The following is a 23,840-nucleotide window of genomic DNA, read 5'->3' as shown; positions in this document are numbered from 1 at the left end:
GACGCCCAGCTAATTTTTGCTTTTTTTTTTTTTTTTTTGACATGGGCCTTTCTATGTTGCCCAGGTTGGTCTTGAACTCCTGGATGCAAGCCATCTGCCCGACTCGGCCTCTCAAAGTGCTAGGATTACAGGCATGAGGCACCATGGCGAGCATATACGAATTTTTAAATGCTGTGTTTGCTATATGTAGCACCAATTCCACATATTAATTTATTTGGAAAATAAGACAAATGTGGAAATAATAATCATTTAAAACAAACTTACCAGAAGTCTTTTAATAGAATTATATTAACTATCACAGGAAAACATAATTGTTCAATAAACATTTCAAATTGTTGATTTTTTAATACTGTTTGAAAATATCCCTCCTCAGCACTTCTATTTTTGGTGGTTTGCAAATTTCATTTGCAAGTTTATTTAAATAACACATGATTTAGTGTTCTAAATAAATCTGACCAGGATGGTTGCATTCAGAATATCTTTGAAATTAATAAAATATGATATCATAGGATTCATGACATATTTAGTACATTGTAAAACCATATTTCACTCACGTCTCTTATGTGGTACCTAACGGATGTATCGATAGCTTTTTTGTTCTAGAGATGTATGGTTTTAAGGCTGAACATTAGACTGGAAGTAACATGTTATGTTGGTGCATGTTTAATTTCTGAAGCAATCAACCTATTCTATTTTTTAAACTATCTGCTTAAAAACTAGCCTAATTCTTTCTCTTTGTGAAAATCTAGATGTGCAAGAGTGTTAGCCTAAAGTTTAGGCTAATTGACCTCTTTTAGCCTCTTAAATTTATCATGAGGATTAAATAAGATAATGTAAGCAAAATACTTAGCATAGTACCAGACACAAAGTAAGCCCTGAATAAAAGTTAACAGTTATCGCAAGGTCTTAAGTAATTAACATTTGTAGCCTCTCTTTTCTGATAGCATCTTAGAGCTTTTATGTGTGTAACATTGGATTTACCTTGTTTTGGGAGGAAGTAGCATTGTCTAAAGAACTTTTATTTGACCATTGTCATTGGAATGATCATGTTGTGTTTCCATCCTTGTGATTTAAATGACACGGCTACTTCACTTCTCAGAACCTTGTGTTCATCTTTTAAATGAGGGAAACCATGTAGCAAGCTTTTAGGAGCACTGGTCTGAAAGTCCGATGGACCCGTTTTAAATCTCAGTCTTTCTCTAACTTTTCTCCAACTGTGGGACAAGTTTCTGTAAAATGAAAATAAACACCTCAGAGTTGGGTGTGGGCATGAACTCTATGTAGATGAATGATACATATATAGAGTATGTTAGCATAGTGCGTGGAACACAGTATTCTGTTTAGTAACTAGCATTTAATGTTTCAAACTTTTGGAATATATTTAAGATATCTTCTGAGTAATTATATGAAATGTCAACTCCATGAAACACTTAGAATCCATGGGTTTCCTTCTCAACAATAGGATAAACAGTGAGAAGGCACTGCAAAATATTTGAAAGGTAAGTGGCATTTCTAAAGTTAGTCTTTCAAATGCATAAGGATTACAACATAGGAATTTAACAGCGTAATCGAGGTCAGAGTGGTGTAATTATGTGCTGTAATACCTTATTTATCTGGCATTATAAATTACATTTCTCTTATCTGGAAATTTTATTAAAAGAGCAGACATAAGCTTTGAAGACCTACAGACCTGGCTCTAATTCCTGGCTCTGCTGTTTACTCTCTTTGACTCAGTTTTAACATACAATCTCCTATTTAAGATGGTGACCAACCAAAGGGATTGTTTTGAAGAGTAAATGCAATCATATTGGTAAAACACCTCTGTAGGGACTGGCACAAAACAGGGATCCGGTAGGTGTAAGTGACCCCAGCCCCCACAGCAGCAACGCTGTTTTTATTCTAGTCTTTTTTGATGGCTGTTATTCTAAATGTTCCACATTTACTTCTTAATCTAAAATTTTACAACTTAATTTTATGTTTCTTTCATTTTTTTTTTTTTTTTTTTTTACAAGCCCTTGTCAGGCCATAATTTTACGTTTTCTAGGTGTCTCGAGATTGGCCTTTTGTGTGTCAATAATTACTCTGTGCCTTAATACAGAGATGTCCTCAGGGGATAATGTTTATACGAGTCTGTGTTTTTCTACTAAATGGCCCGGTCCTGCCAATGCTTTTTGAGCTCTTGTTTGCTCTTTATAGGTTTTTTAAAATTACCTCTCTTGATTTTTCAAATTAACTGTGTACCTGCCTCTAGCAGTGGAATACTGATGCCTTCTGATGTACTCTTTCTAATCTCCCATTTATTAAAAAGAAAACCAGATAACCAAACTCCATAAAATTATGTCCAGTCAGAGTAAACTGGCTCTCTGTGAGAATCTTGGGGGGTTACAGTGTGTGCAGGCCTTCGTGCCTTCTATTTCTGTGGTACGTGGGGTTTTTTTTGCTTATTTGAGGATGTACTGATATGACCTACATAATCGAGGTGTTCATAGGAGCTGTAAATAAATGAGGCATTATTGTAGGAAGATTTTATTTGTAAGTAAAACTGCTATGGCCTAGTGGCTCATGCCTGTAATCCCAGCACTTTGGGAGGCTGAAGGGGGGGTGGATCACCTGAGGTCAGGAGTTCGAGACCAGCCTGGCTAACATGGTGAAACCCCGTTTCTACTAAAAATACAAAAAATGAGCCGGGTGTGGTGGTATGCGCCTGTAATCCCAGCTACTCGGGAGGCTGAGGCAGGATGATCTGTTGAACCCGGGAGGCCGAGGTTGCAGTGAGCCACGATTGGGCCATTGCACTCCAGCTTGGGCAACAAGAGCGAAACTCTGTCTCAACAAAACAAAAAACAAACAAAATAACTGCTTATGCTGTTGAGAAAATTGCAGTATATAAAATACTTTGTAAAGTTTGTGGTTGATCTACTGAAGCAAAACCTAGATACTGTTTTTCGGGTGGTTTTCTTGGAAACGGTATAACAGAATGTGAGTGCTGGGTCTTTCTTAGCCTGGTCTGAACGTTCCATTCAAAATGCCAGAAACTGGTTTCTGAAATTATATTTGTTTCTGTAGTTTTCCTTGCTAGAGGATGCCCTCCTCATTTTGTGTACTATCGAGCTTCCTTGATGTTAGTCATACCAATTTTTCCAAGGTAAGAACTGCCCATTTAAAGTTAGTATAAGCTCACTTATCAAGTGTTTTATACATATTTCATGTTAAATCTCCTGACTGTTGAAGAGCTGTGACCCAACTGTATGCCTGGAATGAGAGTGGTGCCGGCCAGGCACGGTGGCTCATGCCTGTAATCCCAGCACTTTGGGAGGCTGAGGCAGGTGGATCGCCCGAGGTTAGGAGTTCGAGACCAATCGGACCAACATGGTGAAACCTTGTCTCTACTGAAAATGCAAAAAATTAGCCGGGCGTGGTGGCAGGCACCTGTAATCCCAGCTACTTGGGAGGCTGATTGAGGAGAATCAGTTGAACCCAGGAGGCAGAGATTGCAGTGAGCCGAGATTGCACCATTGCCCTCCAGCCTGGGCAACAGAGTGAGACTCCATCTCAAGAGAAAAAAAAAAGAGAGTGGGATTAATTTTGTGGTATAATGGAAAGATTCAGACCCTACATTGGAACTGTCTGAAGGGTTGGAATTCTGTACTGCTTCTTTGGACCGGACACTGCTATCTTTGAAGAGAAATCATGTGTTCATATGGACTTACAGCTCTACAAAGTCACGATCTCTTCCATTCATTTAATTTCCTGTGCTGTCGGGCAGTCCTGTAGTCATTTTGTGACCCTGCTACCTTTTGTTTCCTAATGTTCTTAACAGCTCTTTTGGGCCTGCACCCCTCTCTGGCCCTCTGTCTCTGTAGTCCTCTCAGATCTCTTTCCACTCTGAGCAGAATTCCTTTGTTAAACATGAGGAAGTCACTGTAGATGGCTCCACTCCCTACCACTCTTCACTCCAGTTTTTATCTGCATCTGCTCTTACCCTTTCTTCTTGCCTTTTGCTGGAGGCATCTGTCTCCTTACATTCTGCTTCTCTGGGGACCTTGCTTCAAAAAATAGCTCCTCTCTTTGGAATTCTCTACCCTCTTATTTATAGCTTTTGTCTATCTCTCTGCATCCTTTTCCAATTCCAATTTTGAAAATATGATACTTTCTGTTTCTACTTCTTAATTTTCAGCAAGTCCACCGAAACTGTTCTTGCCAGTATTTCCTTACTGTTAAACCAGAGAACATTTAAAAATTGTCTTGCTTGTCCTCTGAAGGGCCTGGCATGTGACTACTTCCTGTTTTTTGGAATTCCGCTGTGGCTTCCACAGTGCCACCTCTTTTGGCTTCTCCTTCCTCAGTAGCAGCTCCCTCTCAGTCACCTTTTTTTTTTCTTTTGAGATGGAGTCTTACTCTATTGCCCAGGCTGGAGTGCAGTGGCGCCATCTTGGCTCACTACAACTTCAGCCTCCCAGGTTCAAGCGATTCTCCCGCCTCAGCCTCCTGAGTAGCTGGGATTATAGGGGCATGCCACCACACCCAGCCAATTTTTTATATTTTAGTAGAGATGGGGTTTCACCATGGTGAATCACGCTGGTCTCAAACTCCTGACCCGAAGTGATACACCCGCCTTGGCCTCCCAAAGTGCTATGATTACAGGCATGAGCCACCACGCCTGGCCTCAGTCACCTTCCAAAGCATTTTTCATCTGCCTATGTATTAAATGTTAGTTAGGTTTCTGTGAGTGACCTTCTTACTCTTCACATTCTCCCTGGATGATCTCACCTACTCCTTTAACTAGAATTTCCTGAGGACTCAGATGTCTCCACTTCAGACTTCTCCTGAGTTGTGATCTAGTAGATCCAGCTGCCTTTTGAACATTTACATATGCTTACATCAGAAGCATTTCAAAACCAATGTGTCTTAAACTGGGTTATGCATTCAACTCATAGACTTGCGCCACCCATTCAGTAATTCAGGCCAGGATCAAGGGAACTGGCTTCGGTTCATCCTCTTTCTTCCTCCCTATCTTGATTCAAGTTCTGTCAATTTTTTTTTTTTTTTTTTAAGAAGGAGTCTTGCTCTATTGCCCAGGCTAGAGTGCAGTGGCACAATCTTGGCTCACTGCAACCCCTGCCTTCTGGGTTTCAGCAATTCTCCTGCCTCAGCCCCCCTAGTAGCTGGGATTACAGGCACACACCACCACACCCAGCTAATTTTTGTATTTTAGTAGAGACAGGGTTTCACCATGTTGGCCAGGCTAGTCTAGAACTCCGGACCTCAAGCGATCTGCCTGTCTCAGCCTCTCAATGTGCTGGGATTATAGGTGTGAGCCACCGCACCCGGCCCAATGTGATCTTTCTATGTCTTGGTTGCCTATCTCCCTTTGCTCTGTCTTCCCCGACTCCAGCATACTGTTCCCCATTGCTGTTCTGTGAGATAAATTCTCAAGGCTGCTGTGTTACATGACTGTAACCATTTCCTCATCCAGGCTCCACCCTTCAAAGCTAGGTGAGGTGTCCCTGCTGCTCCATGAGTTTCTGGCTGTCATAGCATTTATCACATTGTATCATTATATATTCACAAACTGGAGCTCCCTAAGGAAGCAACTGTATCTTAGTTATTTTTGTAGCGTGGTACTTGGCATGTGGTAGATGGTGAATAAATATTCGAATGAATGAATAATGAATGTACAAAGGAAAAGATTCAGGCTTTGGGATCAGACCAATCTGGATCTAAACTCTGTTACCTCAACCTTGAACAAACGAATATATGTTTAGGAATTCTGTTTCCACATCTGAAATTGAGCACATATATGTGTTATTTTATGTGAGGTGCTTCAGTACAGTACCCGACACATTTAGGGCCCATGTAGATTGCCTTTTAAAACAAGAAGGTAATTAGTTGTTCATTGTTTTGCTACCTAGCACTACTTTTATAAACTGAGTTTATTCTCTAATTTTCAGGGCCTAGGGAGAGATTCTGTAGCAGGAACTCCTCTTTCCATATGTGATTTTTCCAAATACAGTAACTTATTATTTCAAGTGAGAAAAGAAAAAGAAATAAACTGTCTTTTTAAAGATGCCATCAGGCTAGGCGTCGTGGCTCACGCCTGTTATCCCAGCACTTTGGGAGGCCGGGGCAGGTGGATCACTTGATGCCAGGAGTTGGAGACCAGCATGACCAGCATAGCAAACGCCCTGTCTCTACTAAAAATACAAAAAATTAGCTGGGCGTGGTGACACAGGCCTGTAATCCCAGCTACTCAGGAAGCTGAGGCATGAGAATCACTTGAACCCAGGAGGTGCAGGTTGCAGTGAGCTGAGATTGTGCCACTGCACTCCAGCCTGGGCGACAGAGGAAGACTCTGTCGCCAAAATAAATAAATAAATTAAATAAATAAATAAATAAATAAATAAATAAATAAATAACAAATGAAAACACAGATGCCATGAAACCTCACTGAGAGCTGACATTCATTCCCAATTTTCCCGGCATGGCCTGGAATGGTCTTTAACACATTCTAGGTCTGTAGTGCAATTACAGCTACCACCGATTACAATGGGACTTAAAGTACCTAGGATCTTGTGCAAGAAATACTTAATTTTGTTCATTTTTACTCTGAACTCACTAAAGTATGAGGACAGATTTATATACTTTAGTAAGGTGAAAGGTTTGAAACATGTTGAAACAAAAAGATTTTTTTCCCTCCATCAGAGTGTTAAAGTTAACCATAAATTCCATTAACCCGAACATCCCACTTAAGTGTGGTATTTGGGTGGTGGTGTTTCCTGTCCTCTGAACCTTTGCCCTTCAAGCCTAGCTGGAATAATTTTACCTAAGTAGATTTCACGGTAGTAGGATTAATACCGTTGTTTTTCTTGTTGCTCAGTGTCCCAACTAGGGTATAAACAATAAATATGTGAAGACTGCCTTTCAGTCTTGGTTTTGGAACCGTAAACGCGAACGCATCAGCATAAGCCTGAGTAAGTGACAGGCAGGACTGGAGAGAAGATTCCTTTGCTTTCCAGTTTCCCGAGGGGCGGGCTGGCAAAAAAAAAAAAAAAAAAGAAAAAGAAAAAGAAAAAAAAAAGTTGCCAGGGCCGGTGTCTCCAGGAGAGGGCCGAGCGCACAGCCGCTCTAGGACCTCACAGGCGCCTCGGCGCGGCGCTCACGCAGAGCCCAAGGAGCAGTCCCCGACCTCTCCTCGGAGGGCCGTGCAGGCTTCCACGGCGGTCTCTACCTGCGCCTCCGTCCGCCAGCGGCACTTGGGAAGGGGAGGAGCTGCCTGGACGCGGCCGCAGCGCGCAAAGAGCCGCCCGCCGCAGGCCTTGCCGCCGCCCGCCCGCGCACTCCCTGCGAGCCCCGGAGGGCGGGTCTGCGGCCGAGCCAGCGGCGGCCGAGGGGTGGCTCGGACCTCCGCAGCCCGGGCGGGCGCGGCGCGGGAGTCCTGGGCCGCTGGCGGGCAACGCCTCTGCGCGACTTCGCTGGAGAAGGCGGGTGCTGCTGCCCGGCCGGAGCCAGGGGCGGGCTGCGAGAAGGTGACTTAGGGAGACCTTGCGGGCCGCCCTGGGTCGCGCCTCCCGGATCGGCTCGGCTCGGCTCGGCTCGACTGGAGGGGAGGAGGAGGAGCAGGCCGGGCGCATTCGTGCTGGAGCTTGCGAGGAGCGCAGGGTGGAGCGCGCCAGCCGGGGTCCTCGGATCTGGCCCAGGTAGGTGGGTGTATTTGCAGCTCGGTGGCTTTGTGGGGCAGCCTGGGGCCACGGAGGACGCCGGGGGAGGGAGCGGGGAGGGCGGCCAGACTTGATCCAGGGATGTGAGTAGATCCAAGAATAGTTGGACGTGTGTGTGCAGAGTGGGGTGCAGCCGCGGGCGCGTGGGGAGGGGTGCACCAGCCGGGAGACCCTGTTCTTCCCAGTGCGGGTCTCCCTGCCTTGGGGATCCTGCAGGAAGAGCCCCTGGGGAAAAAGCCCGTGGACTGATGTGTTTTTCAGCTGAATATTGGTATTAGGTCAAGAAGGGCTGGAGTGGGAGGAGTAAGACAGTGAAAGACATTATTGTCCTAAATAACCTTCCAAGTTAGTGATTTTTCGCATGGCTCTGCTCGGGCTGACATTGAGATGAACTTACCATCCGCTGCTCAGAGGCCGCTGAAATTCCAAGAATACGAGAAGTGCATGAGCGGATTAAGGAGAGAAAGGGAAATTCTATTTGTGTTAGGGAATGGGGAGGTGGCTTTTAACTTTAATGTTTTGATTAAGGATTTTTGATTACTCATAGGCTTTCTTGTAGCCTAAACCAGTGGGGAATCACGTTTCCTAGCGTTCAGAGCATGTGGCTAGTTGTTTTGTGCTTTCTGTTGTGCTGGATTTTTCTGGGTTTGGAGAGAGGGTAAGGAGAGGAAGATGCCAGGGAAGAGCTTAGTACAGCTTTTCTGAGTTATTAAGGCTATTAAAAGTTTCTTAATTTTAATTAGGTTCAAAGACTGAATTAAGGCATTGCTTAGCAGGAATCTTTTTTGAGGGAGAAAAATGCTTGAAATGTGTGTTGGTGGAATAATGTGTAGGCTGGAATACGGGGCGAGGTGGGGGATGTCTAAATGTAAACTTTCTTTCCATTTTGAGGACACACCGAAGTTAATCTCCCCTCCAAGTCAAATTTGATTTTTAGCCCCTAAGCTGATGTCTTTGGCAAAGTAACTCAATTTCTGTTTAGTGGATATTGAATCTGAGCGTAAGACCAGGGAGCTATTTCAGCCTCTGTCCCAGTGCTACTTTTGCCAGACTGGAGTTTTAAAGGAACTTGGATCAGCCTGAATATAGTTTCTGGACTCTAGTCTCCCCTCTTTAGAAACCCTTTAAAGGTTAAATTTAGGAGATTGTATTGACAGTGAAAGTGACTCATATAATTTCTTTGCCCCCAGTTGTGAGCCCTGCATAATGCGGGGGAAGTAAAAAAGCCTGTTAGATGTTCCATATTAAAGCAAAGTTCTTACTAATATTCAAGGTAGTTTATAAATAGTATGAGCATGTTTAAATATTGTGCATAACTGAGAAAATATTTATGCAACATCATAATCTAAGCTCCATGTACAGTTTTTGACATTTATCATTTACATTCTTTATAAAAAGGTTAGCTAAACTTACTACTTCTGGCACTCAAATATATGACTGTTTATTAGCTTTCTGAGGATTATAAGAAATATTTTAATTCCTCTAAAAAATAGAAATTTAGAATTGTTAGTCAGTCCACATTATTCAACATATATTCCTAAAATTTTCAGTTTATTTTATATATAGTCCAGAGATAACAGCTGTAAATTAATTTTGGAAGCAGCTAGGACATAAGTTATAAATAAAATGAAGTTTATGTAAACTGAAGCTGGATTTCATTGTGATAACTTTTGGGGAATTTCTGAACAAAATGCATAAGAGTGTGTGTGTGTGTGTGTGTGTGTGTGTGTTAGGCTTGTTATGCTTGATGTGACTCAGGATCTATCCTGATAAGTTTTTGTATCTCACAATGGTACCAAGACTGTAATCTGCATGTGACTGTATTTGTCTTATTCCGTACCATGTTCCTAATATAGAATGCAGTGCCTGGCTTGTATGCTGATGAATTTTGCATAAGTTATATAGGCAGACATAATTTTCCTTTCATTTTAACTTCAGAGTCTTAAGGGTGTAACCCCTATACGTTTTTATAATGGTCCATTGAAAATTTGATGTCTGTTACTTTCTGTGACCTTTTTTTGAGTCATTTGATAAATATTTATAGATTGTTTACCTTATAAGAGACTGCTAGACCAGTCTGTCTTCGTAAAACTAGGTGACTAAAATCTGTTTAGTCATCTGACTTATACGGGCATCAGGTGATGAAATAAATTCTTACAGAAGGTGCAACATACCCCGAAACAATAGAAGAGGGTAAATTTTAGCAAATCATTCATTAAGACTGGAACGAGGGGAAAGAATAAAGTCCAGTCTAAAAGGTAGAAGCAGGGTCCTTTTGAAGGACTTTGTAAGGTGCTTACAGAGTTGGAAACTTATCTTGGGCAGTTAGTCACTGAAAGATTTTAATCAGATTTAATGAGATTTGCTCCTTATGAGAAGGATTAGAGAGGAACACAGGCCTACAAACAGGACGACCAGGTGTAGGAACTCAGGAGAGATAATCAGGGACTGAACCAAGTTAGTGACTGTGGAGAAGGAAAGGGGGCTGCAGAGCAGGAATGCTTCAGAAACAAACAACATGAATAGGAGCTGGTACTGCAGGGAATGTGGGGAATGAAGGTGGAACCGTAGGTGACACCCAGGTTTATGGCACAAGTCACACTGTATAGAAGGTGATTAAGGTAGGGAATTGAGGGAATGTGGAAAGATGAGTTGCCTTTTGGACATGCTAATATTCAAGTAAGGTTGTCCTTAGGTGTCTGATAAAAATTTGGGAATCATTAACATTGGGAGTCACCTAAATAAACATGGTCATTGAGGTCAAAGGAATGAATAATATCACCTAGGAGAAGGCACTTGAACAAGTTTGAAATCAAAAGATTGCATACTGATACTTAAAACACAAGTGAAAGAAAGAGAGCCAGTGGAGATGACTGAGAAAAGGTGGCCAGAGAGGCAGGAGGAACTCTAGAACAGGGGAGGTCAAGGGAGACAAGCCACCCAGAGAACAGGTAAGAGCTGAAGCATGTCCATTGTATTTGGTAGCCAGGTGGTCGTTGGAATCTTTTTTTTTTTTATTATTCTAAAAAAACCAAGACCAAAAAAAAAAGGGATACATGTGCAGAACGTGCAGATTTGTTATATAGGTGTATGTGTGACTTGGTGGCTGGTCATTGAAATCTTTGATGACAGAAGTTTTAGAAGCTTCATATAGGGCCAGGTGCAGTGGCTCACACATGTAATCCCAGCACTTTGGGCGGCTGAAGCAGGTGGATCCCCTGAGCACAGGAATTTGAGACCAGCCTTGGCAGCATAGCGAAACCCCGTCTCTCCCAAAAAATTATAAAAAATTAGCTGGGTATGGTGGTGTGCACCTGTGGTCCCGGCTACTTGGGAGGCTGAGATAGGAGGATGACTTGGACCTGGGAAGGGGAGGTTGCAGTGAGCTGAGATTGCACCACTGCATTCCAACCTGAGTGACGGAGTGAGACCCTGTCTCAAAAATAAAAAATAAACAAAAAAAAAAAACAAAGGAAGCTTGACATAAGGAACCAGATTGCAGTGTGCAAAGGAGTAAATGTGAGGGAGGTAAGGAAACAAATAATGAAGATAGACTTTGTAGACATTCATAATCTGTGGATGATTGTAATTTTATTCCTTTTTTTCAGTTCTTATACCTTTCATTTCTTTTTGTAATTCTTAATTTATTGGCTAGGGCCTTCAGGGCAATGTTGCATAGAAGCTGAGATGGTAGGAATTCATATTCATCCTTGATTAAAAAAAAAACCAAAAAGGCATACCTCTAACTTCTAATGATTCACTGTTAAGAATGGTATTTAACAAATACCATTTACCAGATTTAAAGAGTTTCCTTTCATATATTGTTGAAAATTTTTTTTTATCATTAAAGGATGTTGAGTTTTATCAGATGTTCTTTGGTGTCTATTAAAAGGGTGGTATGGTTTTTTAAATTTGCTAAGCTGGTAAATGATATATTTGGACTTTTTCCAGTGCCAAGCCAGCCATCCTTGTATACTTGGAATAAACCTAATTTGGTTATGATGTATTATCTTTAACATTCTTCTCAATTTGGTTTCCTCTGGATTTTAGTAGCTATTTTAGTATATATGTTTATAAGTAAGATTGACCTGTAATTTTTTTTTCTGTCCTCATCAGGGTTTAATATATACTGACATCATAAAGTGAATTTAGGAGTATTCCCTCTTTTGCTGTTTTGTATAAAATTGAAATGATCTGTTCCTTGAAGATTTAGAAATTTCTTATGAAACCACCTTATCTTTCTAAAGTTTTTTTTTTAAACTACTAACTACATATATTTAATGTTTCTAGGATTATTTTAGTTTTCTGTTTCTTTTTGGGTCAGTTTTGACAAGCTATGTATTTTTAGGAGTTCTTTACTTTTAAGTTTTGAAATGTATTATAAAGATATTCATAGTTTTCTTTCTTTTTTTTTAACTTAGGTTGGGTCTGTAATATATATCTTTCTTAAACTTTTTCCATTTTCTTTTTTCTAATACTGACTTGGATGTCACCAAAGAAATTTCTTTTCAAATGAATCTCAGCCCCTCCCTATAAGTCTCATTAAAGCTTTTTTTGATTACTTTTCAATGAATGGTCTTCAGTTTCTTATCTATTGCATCTTTTTTATAATTAAATTTTACAATTATCTATGTCAGTGTAAGTTTTATTTTTTTCTTTAGAACGATTTATTATCCTCTGTCTTTTGAATGTGGATAATTCAAAATTTTTCCTTTCTGGATTTCTAGTTGTATATTTTGTAGTTCTAGTATTTTGTAATTTCGTGAATGTATCACTGTTAGCTTTAGCCGTTGGTTTATTTTTTAGACTCTAATAATGTATTTTTGTAGCCTCCATCTTTACCGCCTGAAGAGCGCTTATGAATGGAGTCTAGGTAGTATACCTCTAACATTTAAAACACCTAAAATGTACAGAAGGTTTGGACGGCTTCCAAGTTTCTTCTGTGAACCACCTCGTCCTGTTTCCACTGCTTGGCATTTCTGTTTCTTTTGCTCACCTACTGACCTACTGCTCACCTTCTTCCTCTTTTTCCCTCGTACTTTCTTTTCTATTCTTGAGTGGTAGAAGAATGACCCTCCTTCCTTTGTTTCCTTTTCCACCTTTTTCCTTTCTCCCTTGTTTTCTCTCTCCTACACTTTGAGGATTTTTCCGCCGTCTGCTCAACATACTCATTTCCCCCTTTCCTTCTTCTCAGAACCTTGACCCCAACACCAAAGAGGAATAAGCCAGGATAACCTGTGTCTGGTTTTCTTTAGATGCTCAAAGGTTCACCGTTGTTTACCTCATGATCTATGGTCTTCTTTATGCAGACCAGCTGAAGACAGAGCCAGGGAGAGTGTGGGGAAAGCCCCAGGCTCAGGTTTCACTAACAGGGACCCTTTTCTTGCTCTTTGACTCTGGGCAACTTACTCCAAGGCTCACGTTCTTTTGTGTAACACGGAGTCATTAACACAGACCCTTTCTTTCTACATCACAGGTTGCTGTGACATTCAGATGCAATAAGGGGAAACCCGTCAGTTTCCATGTTTTATTCTGACGAAAATATCTTAAAAGGAACTTGTGCACAAGTTAGGGACAGAAAGGGAGCAAAACTGATTTGTGGTATGGTGTGCCGGATGAGAGAAACCCCGATGGGAAGCAGTCGGTGGTGATGGGAATAACAAGAAGCTCAGTGGTTGCGCTCAGTGGTGGAGAGAGATGCAGGGGAGTGGTTGCGCTCAGTGGTGGAGAGAGATGCAGGGGAGTGGTTGCGCTCAGTGGTGGAGAGAGATGCAGGGGAGTGGTTGCGCTCAGTGGTGGAGAGAGATGCAGGGGAGATGTCTTTTCCCTGGGAGAGGGGAGCTCATAACCGCCCAGGCTGCAGACACGGACACACTGTTACACACAGTGGCAGGGGATATGCTATGCTCTGGTGACAACATGCTACATGCTATGCTGTGGTGGCATCGCTTGTTCTTTTGCTTACTTATTTGCTACATTCAGGACACTGGACTTTTTTGAGTTTACTTGAGAAATCAGCCCTCAGTTATAATAATGTTTTCTGTGAGGGATTTTTTTTGTTGTTGTTTTTCTGGGTTCTGAACAGCTGGATTAGAAATGATTTGTGAGTATAATTGTTAGAAAATTTCTTTTTCGTTTTCTTTTTTTTCTTTTTTCTTTTTTCTTTTTTTTTTTAAGATGGAGTATCACTCTGTCACCCAGGCTGGAGTACACTGACATGATCTCGGCTCACATAGACCTCCACCTCCTGGGTTCAAGCGATTCTCCTGCCGCAGCCTCCCAAGTAGCTAGACTACTGACATGCACCACCATGTCCAGCTAATTTTTGTATTTTTAGTAGAGATGGGGTTTCACCATGTTGGCCAGGCTGGTGACGAACTCTGGACCACAGGTGATCCATCCACCTCGGCCTCCCAAAGTGCTGGGATTACAGGTGTGAACCACCGTGCCCAGCCAAAATTTCTTACTTGTGTTAGAAATTATTTAATTTTGAATATTTTATTTATTTTTATTAGTAATGTTAAGGATTAGTTGTTTAAAATCCGAAAGTCACAGAATCAGTCTTGGATTGTAGAACATCTGGTCTGGTGGTCTTCAGTGGTTTTATTGGCACTGGAGGCAGATGTGGGTGCCAGTATAGAAGACCAATGAAAGTAAAAGCACCTGTTCATCCACTGCAGCACCTCCATAGAACAGTTTGAAAGGGATCTGCTCTTTATTTTACAGCAGAGGCTAGGGCCAGGAGGGAATAGTGTCATTTACTTGCCGAAGCTTATGTAGCTAGGAGCGGACAAGACTTAGAGCTCAATATAGGATTCTGCCTCCAAATTTAATGCCAAAGAACAGCCCAACTCTATCATACACGTCTAGAACTGGGAAAATTCTTCAGACAGCCCAAGCGGATGTGGCTATCTATATAAGCTGCTTTCTCAGTTTGACCAAAGGGTGCACATTTAGAAATAAGATAAGCAGATGGCCAAGAGTATTGAAATGTCTTCCGATTTTGTACAGAATACCTGTGTTCCAGGTTCTCAACGGGAAATTGCTGTCCATCTTTTTGTGAAGATTTTGCTTGGTAGAAGTCGCATTTTGGGAAAATATAGAAGTAGTCTATTTCTTAAGATTCCTTATCTTAATGTTAAATTGGACTGTCAGAATGCTATAGCCTGGACTAGGTTTTCTTGATTTTTCAGAAAAATGGCCCTCACTGAATTGTGAATTGGAGTTTTACCCTCAATTTTTGTTGAAGGGCATTTCAAAAAATATTAGCCTTAATGACATGATTATTTTGCCCTCTAATACTCTTATTCCCCTTTATATAATCCTGGATGAGAAATAGAGCTAAGGGCAAAGAGGGAGTTTGTTTTCTCCAAGGAACAGTTGGTGGTTTTTTTTTGCTGGTGGACAATTAAAAGGGCATAATTGATTGTATTTCTCTTTCTGTTTTGGCCTTAAGAGAATTCAAAGCCTGATTTGTGGTTCATCCACAGTTTCTGTGTAGCCTTCATCACTGGTAGGTCCTGCGTCAGTCCCTATTGGGAACTGTATTGTATTTTCATAGTCTCACAGTTTGGCAATCACTAGATGACAACATTCTCTTATGAATTAATTGAATATGGTTGTGTCCCAGGGTACATTCACATATGCTGATTACATTTTGGGATTTTTTTTCTACAAGTAGTATTAAGTAAATAGTTGTTAAAATGTTAGGAATAGGCCGGACGTGGTGGCTCATCCCTGTAATCCCAGCACTTTGGGAGGCAGAGGTGGGTGGATAGCTTGAGGTCAGGAGTTCGAGACCAGCCTGGCCAACATGGTGAAATTTTTTGCTACTAAAAATACAAAAAAATTAGCCGGGTGCAGTGACGTGCGCCTGTAATCTCAGCTACTTGGGAGGCTGAGACAGGAGAATTGCTTGAACCCGGGAGGTGGAGGTTGCAGTGAGCCGAGGTCGCGCCACTGCACTCCAGCCTCAGCGACAGAATGTGACTCCGTTTCAAAAAAAATGTTGGGAATATATTTTTACCTTATGCTATGGTTTTATTTTATGTCAAGAATATATACATTTTGATAGTGACTTTGTTATAGATAATGTCAAGGACCCAAGTAAAAATACATGGCAAATATTGCAATGGGAGTGTTTTGGGGTTTTCCTGGTGCGTTAATGTGAGTCATCCTAACTATATATTTTAGTCCAATATTTGGAGGAAAAAGTTTTAATTTTTTCTGTTTTTGGTAAAATATACATATGGTTTACCATCGTAACTGTTTTTAAGTGTGTTGTTCAGTGGCAAACCTCACAAGATTGTGGGTGGGGAGGATCATATGAACTAGTACAGCACATAGTTAGCACAGCACCTGGTGTAAAGTAAACATACATACTGACAAACCTTGGGAAGCACTGCTTTCACATATTTGCAGTGTTTTCTTCAGATAGACATATAACCTCCTAAGTTGTGATTCCAGCACATTTAAATTTTTTACCTCAGTTTGAGAACCGTGAAAACTCTTGTCAAAACAGAATAAAATATCAAAATTCTGAAAAAGCAAAGTGATTGTCTTTCTGGGCTTAACAATGTTTACCATAGACAGGAAGCTATTTTCAGAGACAGAGCTGAAGGCATGTAAAAAGCGGAGCTGGAAATCATGAAATAAACGTGCAGTGGAATAGTCCTTCGTAAAAAGGAAAGAACTGCTTTTAGTTGCAACAACGTGGATGAACCTGAGGAACATTGTAGTAGTAAAAAAAGCCAGAAACAAAAGAGTACACATCCTGCATAATTCCATTTATCTGAAGTTCAAAAACAGACCTAAACCGTGGTTATTGAAGTCAGAGCAGTGGTTGCCTGGGCAGGGGGTGGAGAGAAGGGGGAGAGTGACCATGAAAGGGGCACATGAGAACTTGGAGGAGAGAGGTAATGGAAATGTCCTGTATCTTGATGTGGTGCTAGTTACATGGCATATATATTTGTAAAAGCTTACTGAATCATACACTTAAAGGTATTGTGTATAATTCAAATAAAGTTTATTTAAACAATTAGTTGCTATGGTGTTACTTCTGTTACATATAACTGTTTCTGGTTCTTTTCATCAGCAAAACTATCAATTGCAGAGCTCCTGAATAACTTCTGAAAACAAGATTTGTTTAGATTATGATTAAACTTCCCTGCTTTCAAACATGATTATTTACCTCTGGTGGCATATCTAAAAAAAAACAACAACAACAACTCTTTATTTTGAGGATATGCAAAATATACAAATCTGCGGCGAGTGATTATGTAAGAGTAAGCTATTTTTAGGTTGAAGCTTTGCAACCATAATGAGACAGGAGTGTGCTTAAATTCTCAGATTGGGCTCCCATACCAGACGTCTGAGAAAGTCATATGTTCTGCAGTGTTTAAGAGGACCTTGCAAACATCGTTTTACATCTGATGCATTGCCAGTCTGATGCAAAATTTGGTGATGCAACTATCAGTTCCTAAGTAGGCATATTTTAAAATATTTTGCTAATTATAGAATTATGAGATATATATGGAAGATATACAGGAGTATACAGAAAGCTATTTTAGAGCTTATTGAGAAGAATATGAAAACCAGGTCCCAGGAACCACCAGCAGGATTTTGGTGTGTCTTAGCTTATTCATATGAGTGTGCAAACACAAATACAATGCACATTGCTGTTTAATATCTTACATCATTTTCAGTAATATCAAGTGAGTATTTTGCTTTGAAAAACACCTATTCTTTGAATTTTTTTTTTTTTTTTTTTACATTTTTTGAGACAAGGTCTTGCTCTATCTCTCAGGCTGGAGTGCAGTGGCATGATCTCGGCGCACTGCAGAGATCTCAGCTCACTGCAGCCTCAACTTCCCTGGGTCAAGTGTTTGTCCCAACTCAGCCTTCCTCATAGCTGACCACAGGCATGCGCCACCATACCCAGCTCATTTTTGTATTTTTTGTAGAGACAGGGTTTTGCCCTGTTGCCCAGGCTGGTCTCAAACTCCTGGGCTCAAGTAATCTGCCCGTCCCAGTCTCCCAGAGTGCTGGGATCACAGGTGTGAACCATCGTGTCCAGCCCAAAAATGTTTTTAAGGCTGCATATGAAATGTAGTATTGTTTTAACTTCCATTGTCAATATGTGATTGGTCTTTTTACTATGCCCTTCCTATTGCTAAATGCTATCATTTTTTATAGCTTTATTGAGGTATAATTGATGTACAATAAACTCCATGTATTTAAACTGTTACTGAATGAGTTTTGACATGTGCTTGCCCTAAAGAAACTGTCACCACAATCAAGATAAGGAATACTTCTATTCCTTCCAAAGGTTCCTGCTGCCTCTTTGTAATACCCTTTATTCTTTCTTCCACCCCTGTCCACAAGCAAGTATTGATCAGCTTTTTATCACTAGACATTGGCAGGAATTTTCTAAAATTTTATAGTAATGGAATCATATTGTATGTAGTTTTGGGGGTGGGCTCTGGCTTAACTCAGCATAGTTATTTTTAGGTTCATCCATGTTGAATATATCAATAGTTAACTCCTTTTTATTGCTAAATAATATTCCATTTTTTGGCTGTACCACAGTTTATCCATTCATGTGTTGATGGATATTTAGGTTGTTTCCAGTTTGGGGGTATTACAAATAAAGCTATGTATATTTGTATATACAAGTATTTGTGTGGACATAAGCTTTTATTTTTCTTATGTAAATACCTAGTAGATTGGCCAGGTCATATAATAAATGCATATTTGCCTTTTTTTTTTTTTAGTTCTTTTAAACTTTGGGAAAAAATGAGATAGAATTCACATAACATAAAATTTGCTCTTTTGAGCATACAATTCAGTGAATGGCATTAGTACATTCACAGTGTGCATTTGTCACCTCTGTCTTCTTCCAAAACATTTTCATCATTCCAAAAGGAACCCTGTACCCATTAAACACTCCCTGTCCATCTGGTACGCCATCCTCAGTCCCTGAAAACCACGAATCTGTTGCTTCTCTATTGATTTGCCCGTTTTGAACTTTTCCTGTAAATGGAATTATACAGTACGTGAGCTTCTGTGTCTGGCTTTCTGCCTTAGCCTGATGTTTTCGAGGGTCATGCGCATTGTAGCATGTGTAAGCACTTTGCCTTTGATAGCTAAGAAGTATGGTATGTATATATCACGTTGTATCTGTACATCCATTTATGGGCATTTGGGCTGTTTCTACCTTTTGACTGTTGCAAATAGTATTGCTGTGAATGTTTTTGCAAGTATTTGCGCGTTTGTATTCAATTCTTTTGGGTATATACCTAAGAGTAGGATTCCTGGGTTATATGGTGGTTCTATGTTTAACATTTTAAAGAGCCACCATACTATTTTCCACAGTGGCTGACATTTTACATTCCCATCAGCAATATGCAAAGTCCTACTTTTCCCACATTCTTGTGAACACTTATTTTCTTTTTTAAAAATTATAGCCATTTTAGTAGGTGTGAAGTGGTATCTCATTGTAATTATGATTTGCATTCACCTGTTGAACTCATCTTTTCACGTGCTTACTGGCTGTGTTTTTTGGAGAAATGTCTGAGTCCTTTGCCCATTTTTAATTGGATTGTTTGTCATCTTATCGCCAAGCGTAGAGTTCTTTACGTAATTGTGTATATATTCTAGATACTAGACCCTTGTTAGATATATGATTTGCAAATACTTCCTTCCATTTCTTAGGTTGTCTTTTTACTTTGTTGATAGTGTTCCTTTATGCATCAAAGTTTTAAATTTTTGTTGTTTGTGCTTTTGGTGTTTTTTTTTTTTTTTTTTTAACTAAACTGAAATTTCTATAAATTACTTTTTATCCAAAAGTCATATCAGAATAGTCTGTGGTGCTTTATAAAAACATTACATGTATCAGTGTATTACCATCTAACAAGCAAAAAACCCCAAACCCCATAACATTATTCTAAATTAGAGATTTATATTTCTTTCACTGTGAAGAAAATGAGAGGCAGGCAGTCTGGGCCTGTATGGCAGTTTCAGGTGTTAGGGGCTGTTCCTACTGTCAAATTTTAGACAGCAGGAAAGAGGAAGGGGCAGAAAAGGGGGTATACTCTTCCCTTTGATTAGATCTACTATCCTGCACACAATATTTCCATTCTTCTTGGCCAGAAAGTAGTCATATGTCTATAGCTGACAGAGAGATGGAGAAATATGGTCTTTTAGCTGGAGGGCAAAAGGTAAAACTTGGGGCTCTTAACTAACGATGAAGGGGAGAAATAGCTATTGGGAGAAATTAGCAGTCTCTGTCACAAGGCACAGGCCTTGTTCATTCTCGGAAATCCTGATGAAGTAGAGCATGTTCCAGGGACCATTCCAGGCACTAGGATACAGTTGTGCACAAATATTTAATACAGAGTTAAAAAGATGTAATTTTAAAAATAGGCTTTAAAAAATTACAGAATTTTAGCAAGTAGGTGGATTTAGAATTTTACTATTTTTATATAGCTTACACTGATTTATTTTATTACATTAAAATATATTGGAAATATATTTAATACCTACCACTATGAGGCAATTTAGCATTCTGTTCTTTTTTAATTTTTAATTTTTGTGAGGACATAGCAGGTGTATACAAGGGATACATGAGGTATTTTGATGTAGGCATACAATGTGTAATAATCACATGGAAAATGGGATAGCCATTCCCTCAAGCTTTTATCCTTTGTGTTACAAACAATCCAGTTGTAAAGTGTTCAATTAAATTATTTTGACTATAGTCACCCTGTTGTGCTATCAAATACCAGGTATTATTCATTCTTTCTATTTTTTTTTCTTTTGTATCCATTAACCATCTCCACATTCCCCCCACCCTGCCCCACCACCCTTCTCAACCTCTGGTAACCAGCCTTCTCCTCTCTATCTCCACGTATTCAATTGTTTTGATTTGTAATTCCCACAGATAAGTGAGAACATGCAATGTTTGTCTTTCTGTGCCTGGCTTATTTCACTTAACATAATGACAGCGTCCAGTTCCATCTATGTTGTTGCAAATGATAGGATCTCGTTCTTTTTTTATGACTGAATAGTACTCCATTGCGTGTAAGTACCACCTTTTGTTTATCCATCTGTGGATGGGCACATAGGTTGCTTCCAAATCTTGGCTACTGTGAACAGTGCCACAGCAAACATGGGAGTGCAGATATCTCTTCTGTATACTGCTTTTCCTTTTTTTGGGAATATATCTAGCAGTGGGATTGCTGGGTCGTATGGGGTAGCTTTATGTTTGGTTTTTTGAGAAACCTCCAAACTGTTGTTCATAGTGGTTGTGCTAATTTATATTCTCACCAACAGTGTTCCCCTTTCTCCACATCCTCGCTAGCATTTGTAATGGCCTGTCTTTCAGAGATAAGCCATTTTAACTGGGATGAGATGATACCTCATCGTAGTTTGATTGCATTTCTCTAATCGGTGATGTTGAGCGCCTTTTCATATGCCTCTTTTCCATTTGTATGTCTTCTTTTGAGAAATATCTATTCAAATCTTTGGCTCATGTTTTAGTAGCATTATTAGATTTTTTTCCTGTAGAGTTGTTTGAGCTCCTTATATATTCTGGGTGTTCATCCCTTGTTAGATGGGTAGTTTGCAAAATTTTTTTATAGTTTTGTGGGTTCTCTCTTCACTTTGTGGATTGTGTCTTTTGCTGTGCAGAAGCTTTGTAACTTGATGTGTTTCCATTTGTCCATTTTTTCTTTGGTTGTCTGTGCTTATGGGGTATTACTAAGAAATCTTTGCCCAGACCAATGTCCTGGAGAGTTTCTCCAGTGTTTCCTTGTAGTAGTTTCATAGTCTGAGGTCTTAGATTTAAGTCCTTAATCCATCTTGATTTGATTTTTGTATATGGGAAGAGATAGGGGTCTATTTTCTTTCTTTTGCAGATGAATATCCAGTTTTTCCAGTACCACTTATTGAAGAGACTGTCTTTTCTCCAATGTATGTTCTTGATACCTTTGCTGAAAATTAGTTCACTGTGAGTGTGAGAATGTGTTCCTGGGTTCTGTATTCTGTTCCATTTGTCTGTGTGTCTGTTTTTATGCCAGTACCATGCTGTTTTGGTTACTGTAGCTCTGTACTATAATTTGAAGTCAGGTAATATGATTCTTCCAGTTCTTTTTGCTCGGGATACTTTTGGCTGTTTTGGGTCTTCTGTGGTTCCACGTACATTCTACAATTGTTTTTTTTTTCTATTTCTGTGAAGAATGTCATTGGCATTTTGGTAGGGATAGCATTGAATCTGTAGATTGCTTTGAATAGTATGGACATTTTAACAGTGTTCATTTTCCCAGTCCATGAACATGGAATATCTTTTTTTTTTTTTTTTTTTTTTTTTTGCATCCTCTTCAGTTTCTTTCATCTGCGTTTTATAGTTTTCACCGTAGAGATCCTTCACTTCTTTGGTTAACTTAATTCCTAGGTATTTAATTTTATGTATGGCTATTATAAATGAGATTGCTTTTTAAGTTTCTTTTTCAGATATTCACTTTTGGCATGTAGAAATGCTACTGATTTTTGTATGTTGATCTTGTATCCTGCAACTTTACTGAATTTATCAGCTGTAATAGTTTTTTAGTGTAGTCTCTAGGTTTTTCTAAATAAAGGCTCATATCATCTGCAAACAAGGATAATTTGACTTCTTCCTTTCCGATTTGGATACGCTTTATTTCTTTCTATTGTCTGTTTGCTGTAACTAGTACTAACAGTACTATGTTGTATAATAGTGGTGAAAGTGAACATTTGTTGTGTTCCATATCTTAAAGGAAAGTCTTTCAGTTTTTCCTCATTTAGTATGATACTAGCTGCGGGTCTGTCATGGCTTTTATTATGTTGAAGTATGTTCCTTCTATACCCAGTTCTTTGAGGGTCTTTGTCATAAACGGATGTTGAATTTTATCAAATACATTTTCAGCATCAGTTAAAATAGTCATTTTTTTTCATCAGTTCTGTTGATATGATGTATCACATTGATTGATTTGCATATGTTGCACCATCCTTGCATCCCTGGGATAAATCCCACTTGTTTATGACGAATGATCTTTTTAACATATTGTTGAATTCAATTTGCTAGCATTGTGTCAAGGATTTAGGCATCAACATTCATCAGAGAATGCGTATTGGCCTGTAGTTTTCTTCTTGTGATGTGTCTTTGGTTTTGGTATCAACATGTGGATTCAAAAATCTGTGACAGGTCTCAATTAATTTAGAAAGTTTTAGCAGGCATGATAGCTCACGCTTGTAATCTCAGCGCTTTGAGAGGCTGAGGCGGGTGGATCACTTGAGGCCAGGAGTTCGAGACTATCCTGGTCAACATGGCAAAACCCCATCTCTACTAAAAGTACAAAAATCAGCCAGTGTGGTGGTTCACGCCTATAATCCTAACTACTTGGGAGGCTGAGGCAGGAGAATCACTTGAACCCAACTGCTTGGGGAGTTGGGGAATCACTCCCAACTACTTGGGAGGCAGAGGTTGCAGTGAGCAGCGAGCGCACCACTGCACTCCAGCCTGGGTGACAGAGTGAGACTCCATCTCCAAAAAAAAAAAAAAATTTAGAAAGTTTATTTTGCCAAGGTTGAGGATGTGCACCCATGACACAGCCTTAGGAAGTTCTGACAACATGTCGCTGAAGGTGGTCAGAGCACAGTTTGGTTTTATAGATTTTAGGGAGATGTGAGACATCATATGTAAGATGTAAGATGAACATTGGTTCGGTCTGGAAAGGTGGGAAGACTGGAAGGAGGCAAGAGGCTTCCAGGTCATAAGTAGATAAGAGACAAATGGTTTCATTCTTTTGAGTTTCTGATTAGCCTCTCCAAAGGAGACAATCAATTATGAATTTATCTTAGTGAGGAGAGGGGACACTTTGAATAGAGTGGGAGGCAGGCTGGCCCTAAGCAGTTCCCAGCTTGACTTTTCCCCTTAGCTTAGTAATTTGGGGGCCCCAAGGTTTGTTTTCCTTTCACGGCTGTAATGCAATGAGTTTGGAAGTATTCCCTTCTCTATTTGTGGAATAGTTTCAGTATGATTGATATTAGTTCTCCTTTAAATGTTTGGTAGAATTCAGCAGTGAAGCCTTCAGGTCCCAGGCT

At 39.9% G+C, this 23,840-nt stretch overlaps 1 protein-coding gene across 11 annotated transcripts in view; it reads left to right on the top strand.

The window, feature by feature from the left end:
* Positions 1-23,840, top strand: part of OSBPL1A (oxysterol binding protein like 1A) — a 234,336-nt gene that overhangs the window by 114,058 nt on the left and 96,438 nt on the right. The window contains exon 1 of one of the 11 annotated variants that reach the window (XM_010383218.2): positions 7,088-7,697. The exons of the other annotated variants lie outside the window; for them this stretch is intronic. The gene's annotated coding sequence lies outside the window, so the exon portion shown is untranslated. Of the gene's footprint in view, positions 1-7,087; positions 7,698-23,840 lie in introns of those variants that run through there. 11 annotated transcript variants of the gene reach the window in all.

The sequence above is a fragment of the Rhinopithecus roxellana genome, chromosome 21 (genome assembly GCF_007565055.1).
Source record: "Rhinopithecus roxellana isolate Shanxi Qingling chromosome 21, ASM756505v1, whole genome shotgun sequence".
NCBI classification, from domain to species: Eukaryota; Metazoa; Chordata; class Mammalia; order Primates; family Cercopithecidae; genus Rhinopithecus; species Rhinopithecus roxellana.
This window is presented reverse-complemented; position numbering and strand designations above follow the sequence as displayed.